Consider the following 8,858-nt stretch of genomic DNA (forward strand, 5'->3'; position numbering starts at 1 on the left):
TCATATCATGCTGTAAATGGTGTCAATACCTTTGAATATTATATTCTTTCCTTCTTTCTTTTCCTTTCTTTTTTTACCTTTTCTTTTCTTTCTTTGACTTTACAGGAATCAAAAATAGCGTAATTGCATCAACCACATATTCATCGAAAGATCTTTCTTTCAATTTAAATGTATATACTTTGATTAGTAATTATAAAATCTAATAATTTTTTGAGTCGTTAAAATTAGAAGAAACATTTAAGAGAAGACTCATACCTGTTCCTTTGGGACCAAATAACTTGGAATTTGCGTACCTTTATAATTGAATAGATTGAAACTTTTGAGATTAAAGATTGCGAAAAATTTCAATTAAATCTTTAAGATTTTATTTTCTTCATACTTTCCTCTGCAAATTATTTTTAAAAGTGCAAATTTTAGATGTGTAACTCAGAGAAGTTCAGAGGCTTTATGCAATTATATGTATTGTGCTCTGCACCTCCCTAACTTACAATCATTTTACCTAAAATTTCAACTTTAGCTTTAAATTTTAAGTAATTAAATATCTAATTTTCTGACGTGTTGCTCGTTTTTAAAAATTATAAGGATAGAAAATGGAATAATTCAACATTAAAGTTATGTTTTTACGACAGAATATATTTCAGGGTTAATATAATATCTCAGATTATTATTCAGTTAAAGTTTCTCTTATTCAAATAATTCAATATACAGTACACTTCCGAGTATTCGGCCTAATGTGGCGAAAGGGTAGACTGGATAACAAAAAAGCCGGATAGGCAGAAATTTTATGAAGTCATTTCTTTGCCTACCCTTTATTCCAAAACTCACTGTTATAATGCGTATTTCCTCACTTCTTATTGAGTACCAAGCCCTCCATTTATCTCAAGACAAGTAGAATGTGAACGTGGCCCGGTGAATCACAGAAGGAATTACCGGTTTTTGTTGTTACGCCAGTGTCTAGTCGCTTTATAATGCTGAAGAGCTTTATAGCGTAATTTCTTCTCCATAGTTACTACAACTTTTTTTCGTTTATCGCCCATTTTGAAATTTTCTCTATGGTACACTTAAAAAAAACATGAAACGTGCTCCAAGAACAATTTACGAATACTGTACGTGCTGTGCAGTTATGATCAGGAACAACAGTAACAATTGAGGTCCGTTATATACTGACATAACAATGAATAACAAAGAGAATGTTGCTCTTTTCTTGTCGCAACTTGAATTCTGTACACGACACGTCGGTGGATTGTAGCAATCGCCTGTTCCCAATGCCTTGGCAATGTTGTGAATGCAATGCCATGCCTTCCTCATTTAATGACGATAAAAAAAAGAAAACTTGGCCGGATAATTGCGAACTAGATACTCGGGAGTGTATTGTACTGCAAAAAGTTTGAATAAAAGTTTGACAATGCATTTGTATCTTTATGAGAAACATCAAAAAATAGTTAAACTTCAAGCAATTTTAATTAATTGCTTATTTGTGCAATTAAAATTTAACAGTAAATCCCATTGTGTTAAAAAAAAATCAAAAATTTCTTTAAAATCAGAAATGGACGACTAATCAGTTTATCAGTATTATAGTCTGTGTATTTTCTTTTGCCGGTTCAAGGTCACATTTTCTACCGCGTTACTGGTACCAGAGAACCAATAACGAGGTAGAAAATGTGATCTTGAATTGTCTACAGAAAATGAACAGACTATAATATTGTTACGAATTTCGATTAAAAATTTGTTTAGCTTGGTCTTAATGGCTGCCTCAGCGAAATTCTTTTAAACTTCACACTTTGATAGACTTATACTATTTTAGAAATTTTTCGCGGTTCTGTTCTGTTTATTCCTAATCTTCTGCCTATATTTTAATTCATACAGTTATATCAGAGGGAAGAGCATTAATGTTTAAAAAAGGGCACATTTGAAAATTCTTTCACCATTATATATTTCTTAAATGAAACTTTAATTTTAAACGCATCAGTTGTAGAATTCACATATATGTATATGGTTAATATTTATAGATTATTAGATTAGTAATTAATAGATAGTTAATATTTAATAGATTGCATAAATTGCGCAGATATTTCATGGAAAAAGGCAAACTGAAGTTCAACTGAACAATTTAAAATGATATCTTTTGATGAAAATTGTAGAAATTAACAAATTTAGGAATGGCATTTGAATAAATATCATTAAAAAGGACTTTTTTTTTTTTTAATTTTAAAGTGTTGTAACATTTAGTTTTGTGCCATAAATTTTCGGAAGTTTACGCGAGAAAATGCCAAAATCTCGCTTACTTTTGAATTAAAATTCTAATTAAAATTTTAAAAAATACTTTGAAGTGCACTTTTTTACCCTCCAAAACATGTTCTACAGCTACGAATCTGTGCCAAATCCGTAGCTGTAGAACAAACTATCTGTCCTGTAGAGCCCTAACACACTCACAGACTTCTTCATAACTTCTATTTTATAATTGGCAAAAGTGCAAACTGTGTAGATAATAAACAGAATCTTCCTTAGCTTTTAACAATGGAAAATAAAGCGATTAAATATTTGATCAAATAAGGAAAGCGATTTAAATTTTTAAACAATAACTTTAATGAACGCTATTGTTGAAAATTAAGCAAAAAATGAGTAATTTTAAAGGAATTGCATGATGTTGATAAAAAAAATTTCGAACTTTCAATTGTGAAGGAAGGGGATTTTTTTTTCGCATGCAAATTTAAAATCTGATAGAAAATTTGAAACATAAAGAACGAATGATTTATTTTAATTATAAAACAATAAAAAATATTTGTTTTTTTTAATGGCAAATTGATTGCGTGTTTTGATGCGATAATTTCCAAATTCATAACCATAAATTGTATGTTCAGAAAAAAAAATCATGAGTAAAATTTGCATAATGTAAGAGAATAGGTTTAATAATTACTGTGGACTTATTTTCATTTAAATAACTTAATAATAAAAATTTTAGAAAATAATGAATATCATGTAACTTGAAAATCTAAATAATACATGACACTTTGCATGATATATATAGCCTCTAAAGTTTAATACTGTTGCGCAGAAAAAAAAATTCGTTTTACGGCATATAATGTTTGTAAATATTATTGTATAAGATTTCATACGATTGTAATGAGTAGAATATATTGTAATGTCCTGATCTAGACTGATCAAATAGCGAAGCAGAATTTCCAGACAATTCTTTATTTTACGGCCCTATATATACAAAGAACAACTTGTTCTAATCTTGGGTAAATAAATAGTTATTTACACCTGTAGTAGGAGATACAACAGTCAAAGTCGAAGGTTTTTCTTGAAACTCAGTTCTCCATCACGTCAACACGACCACTCCAGGGGTAGCTTCTCAGACTCCGAACTCGTGGACGTAGTCCAACCGTCTTTTGCAATTCGTTTCTTCTCTCCCTAAAAAAAAAAAAAAAAAAAAAAATCTCCGCATTTTATTTTGGTGACAATCCCCGCCTCTTAATTTACATTGGTCATTTGAGCTCTCTTTCGGCCAATCGGGGTTCAGCAATATGCTCTCTCAGCGGCGCCAGTCGGAAGTGGGAAGGTCCTTTCACAAAGAGAAACAACTAGCATCCAGATGTTTTGACACCCCTTTCTCTTTGAAGGTACTATCAATACCTCTTGGACGAGGAATTCCACATGTGGTCTTTCATTGTAGTCGCTAATGAACAAATGCGAGACCACCCACGTGAAAAGATCCACCTGGGTGGTCTCGCATCTGGCTATTTCGAGGAGTTTAGTAAGTAACAGGGACGACACAGCTGGCTGTAAGTGTCTTATCAGTACTGGGAAACGAGGAATGTTACAATATTCTATGAGTACAGAAATCTGAAGGAAAAAAGGGGTGGATGGTAATCCTCTATTTTTCTAAGATAGGACTTCCTATTCGATTCCTTGCTAAGAGATAATTTATGAACTTTCGATTTTTCAAACTTATATTATTTATACATTTCTGTAATCAGTGAAAAGACCCTATCTTATTAGAATAAAAGTGAAATATTAATTCCTTTGAAGTACAAATATTCCCAGTTCCTTTAAAAATCTCTCATGCTTCAGAAAAATTTTACACGATATTTAGATTAGTATAATTAAAATAATATTTTAGAATTCAAATTTGTGTGAAAATAAATTTTGTGCATTATTATTTTCAAAACGCGGAAATAGATCGTTCTGAAAAGCAGATTTCCATCTTTCAAGATAGTGCAGATATCCGGATATATCTACACGAGATTTGATAGCTGTAGCTCTAATGGTCTGTTCTGCCAACTCATAGTTTTACATTCGTCTTTATTATTAGTAAAGGTGCAGCAGTATTTTTTGCGTAAAAGAAGGGTGCATGTTTTTCTATCGCCAGCTGTTTGTTACGAATCTGTGGACCCTGTTTTACATCTTATCTGTTTACAGTGCAAAATTTAAAATACCTTTGATTTTCGGAGAGATACTTTCCATTATTTCGTTGTGTACCAATTTTTTAATAAAATATATAGCTACATAAATGTAAATTAATAAAGAAGAGCGCTTAGGATGCCCAATTAAGTAAATAAAATTAAAAAAAATAAATCTTTAAAATAAAACACACAAAAAATACAAAATTCAGAAATTAATTTTTGAAAAGTTTCCTCTCATTTTAACACTGTTAAATAAAAAAAATTAACAGAATCCTAACTTTCTTACCTATATTTATTTTTTCTAGAAACGTGACTTTTCCGATATATCTTTAGATTTGGAACACACTGTAAAAAATAACGCAACTAGAAATAAGTCGAGAATTTAGAACTTAATTGAAATTTGGAATTACGAAATCTCTACAAAACGTCTTTTTATTTTCTTACCGCCCTCCTACAAATGAAAGATACATCTAGCGCAGGGCTAAGTCATTGTTCCTGACTCCCACACTTTTGTGTTGCCACTCATTGAAAAGGGAGAGTGAATCCTTAGAAAGTTAGTTTTTGAGTGAGTTTCATTCATAACCGAGATGTCTGTGGACTGAAAGGTTTCCCTGAAAGGACGTGTTCGACAATCACTTATTTCTTTGAAATGTTTTGAACTTTGAAGAGAGAATTGCTTGTGGCTTCCATCATTGAATAAAATTCATTTCGACATAATAGAAACGCATTCGGATACAAAGAGGGAGCAACTATTTTTCTATTGTTGTCTTTGATTAAAAACTGCAAGTATTGTCACGAGATTTTATAAATATAGCTTAAATCTGAGTGGCCTTGAGTTCGCCGTCCGAGTTGAAGTGCTTCTCTTTCAGATGTTTTTTTCAGGAGACCAAACACATGAAAAACGCAGGGCGACATGTCCGAGCTGTAGGACGGATGGTCGAGTTGCTCCCACTTGAATTTGGCCAAGTCCGCGTGTGTGACCCTGGAGACGTGTGGACGCGCGTTATCATGGAGCATAACCACACCCTCCGTGAGTAGCCGCGGTCTTTTGTTCTTGATGGACCTGCGTAGTCTTCGGAGTGTCTCACAATACACATCGGAGTTAATTGTTCTTTTTGTTCGAAGAATCGAGTGCCACGTCAATTGGATGGAGCTCTTTATAAGAGCCTCTGCTGTCTCCTGCGCATGCTCCGACCTAGCCGGAGACTCCAATCGCATCCCTGGATGTCTCACTACGTTCTCCCATAGCGGCATAGGCAAATATGTTAACGATTACGTTGTTACGGTGTTTCGTACCTTTTCATTTGAACACTCCTTGTACAATATTCAGAAGAATTATTCAATAAAAATTTCTTTGATCCATTATAAAATTCAATTTTGTTTTATTTTCAAAAAAAAAAAAAATAAATGACGTAAATAATAATATTTTATCTTGTTTCTGTCAATAAATGTATTACAAAGAATTAATGAAATCCAAATTTTATATAGTCGTTTGGTTCTAATGAATCATATTCTGTGAAATATTCTTGACACTTCAGCATTTAAATAAAAATCTGATCAAATTATAAAGTTTCTAATATTGCAGTTTTAGAACAATAAACATTTTCATTATCTAGATAAATCAGAGTTGCGGAAACTCCGGGCGCTTCTCTGAGAAGGTCGATGGAGTGATCTAAGTTCGTCCGTTTATATAACATGGTAATATTCAAAATTTCATAACTTATTCATGTTTAGTCACAATTGAGATCTTTCTTTTTATTTAAAACAATTTGTCTTTGGCGACCAGCTGGTTCGTTGGAAATATTGGTTATATTTAATTTTCTTTAAACCATGTAGATACAATTTAATGTCCATGACTCTTTCAAATAATCAGATTTTAAAGCCTTGTTATTTTTATTGCCTCTTGCTTATGCGTTGTTTATTGTGGTACATGTACCTTTCTAATGAAGCTCATTCCAATGATATCATAGCTCTATTATCTAAATCTACGATTCGTCTATCTTCTAAAGTTCGCGATATTGCAACTTCATTTTTTATGCATCCCATAAATCATATAGATCTTAAAGAGAAACCTTGTTCTTTAGTTTCATGTGATGGAAAAAAGTAACACAATCAGATAGTTGATAAAACGATGAAAATGGTTTGAACTTCAGGACAAAAATGTAATCGATTGTTGGAAATGACGTAAAAAATATTTTTAACAAAATTGCGAAAATTCAGAAAAAAATCGCATTGTTATTAAATTCGTATAACTAAGAGACAATTTTCTGACATTTTGAAACGGTGTAAAATTAATTTTTGTGAGGTTATTTTTTTGGAAGTTATTGTGGAAAAATGCCCAAATTAAGCTTAATTTTTAATAAAAATTTCCAAAAAATTACTTCAAGGTGCACATTTCTACCGTTCAAGGTATATGTGCACCAAATTTAGAAGCTGTAAGTCAACCGGTCTGGTCTACAGGCAACACGCACGCACAAAGGCACACACACACACATACACACATTTATCTTTATTATTAAAATAGATAGATGAATGTGTCTATGTGTTAGCGCTTTACAAATCAAATCATTTGACCTAAAGCTTCCGAATTTGATACGGATATATATTTGAGGATGGGAATGGGCACCTGACAGCGCTTTATTTTTGAAATTTTAATTAGAATTTTAATTAATTAAAAATAATTTGTTAGATTTTTGGTGAAGAATTTTTATTTAAAGCAAATCTTGTTCTACAGTTTTATTTTAACAACTTTAAAGAAGGCCATTTTGTTTATAACCTGCGCCCTCTCATTTTGTTTTTGAAGAAAAGAGCAACATTAATTAATCTAAACGTTAATCACTTTAGTTTCTTTAAAATGCGAAAAAATCGAGTTCAGCGCATCAAAACGTCTTTGACAAGATAAAAATGATATTAGAATACAAGCAATCATGAAAGTTTATGAACGTTCACACAAAGTTCACAATATTTGATAATGGATGTTTAATCAAACAATTTCTCTACAATTGCATAAATTTATTGAATTCCAAACCAGAAAAAAGCTGCATAAATTTTGATAGTAAGATAAATATTTTCCTATTCTGAAATTCATTCTAATCTGATTGTTTTTATTTAATACCGGAGTAGCATTTTTGAAATTTTAATAAATTATTTTTTCTGCATATTTTTTTATTATTCAGTTTAAAAGGTAAGGGTTTTAATCATTATTCTATTCATATTTTATATATTTTCAATGATTGTAATATCGAATGCTGAATAATTTCCTTCGATTCCATTCTATGACGGAAAAAGAGATCTGACTTTTTGAAATATGTATAATTCTCTTAAAGCGATGCATCGCAAAAGTTCCTAGGACAATTTATCCCATTTAATCTATTGCTCTGTATTAAAGTTTAAAAAAAAACACAATCATTATTCAGTTCAAATTTTATATTACCAACTACTGACTCTAATTTGATAAAATAAATTATGTGAATCATTTTAAAAATATATCTTTGATCTTGATTTCTACATTCCTTAATTCCATATAATTCCATTTTAAAAATTTATATCAGACTTAAAAAAAAGATTTTAAAATCGAATATTGTTTTTAAAAATTTTTTCTAAAAGCTGGTTTCATTTCTGAATCATTGAATTCATACCTTTCAACTGGCAAACATTTTGAAAAATGGGCCATAGCGTTAGAATTTTTGTGAAAATGGATTTTTATTTGCAAATCGTATATGAAATATCGTTCATTAACTACCTTTGCCACTATTTGATACTGGCCATTAAAAAAATTTAGTATAGGCAAAATACAAAAAAAAAAAAAAGATTTACATTCATGTATAATTGGAATAAATCGTTAATATCGTACCATAACATATTTAACTTATAGCACTAGCGTTGTTTGTTGTTTCGTATGGCACTTGCCATGGGCAAGCCCGCTATTACGAAGACAGCGATTTTAAGCCGGTGGGGGAGCGTCTCTTGTTTTTATAGTAGCGCCAACCAGGGCCAAGAGTACGACTTTGCTACTCACGCATCACTCATTCGCTTGCACAACCCCTTTTTACAGGAGGGCACATTCACACATAGTGCAACGGAAGAACAACCATGCCCAAACCGGGACTCGAACCTAGGACGCCCAGATCACGGGGAAGACGCGCTACCCCTATGCCAGGATGCCGGCAGCACTAGCGTAAATAGTTATAAACACGAACGGCATACTAATTTATTATTTCAGTTGATTCATCCATGAAGTTAATTGTATTAATTTAGTAACAGAATAATCATGATAGCCATTTAAATCATCTGCTAAAAAAGGTGCCAAATATAATTTTGAAAAATAAATTATCTTATGATTATAATAAGAAATGCAGGAAAAAGACTGCTACAATAATGAATTGTATATTATAAAAAAATGTATAGTATCTTTGACAAATAAATAAATCAATCTGATATATATAAAGCGGC

The sequence above is a fragment of the Argiope bruennichi genome, chromosome 10 (assembly GCF_947563725.1).
Source record: "Argiope bruennichi chromosome 10, qqArgBrue1.1, whole genome shotgun sequence".
NCBI classification, from domain to species: Eukaryota; Metazoa; Arthropoda; class Arachnida; order Araneae; family Araneidae; genus Argiope; species Argiope bruennichi.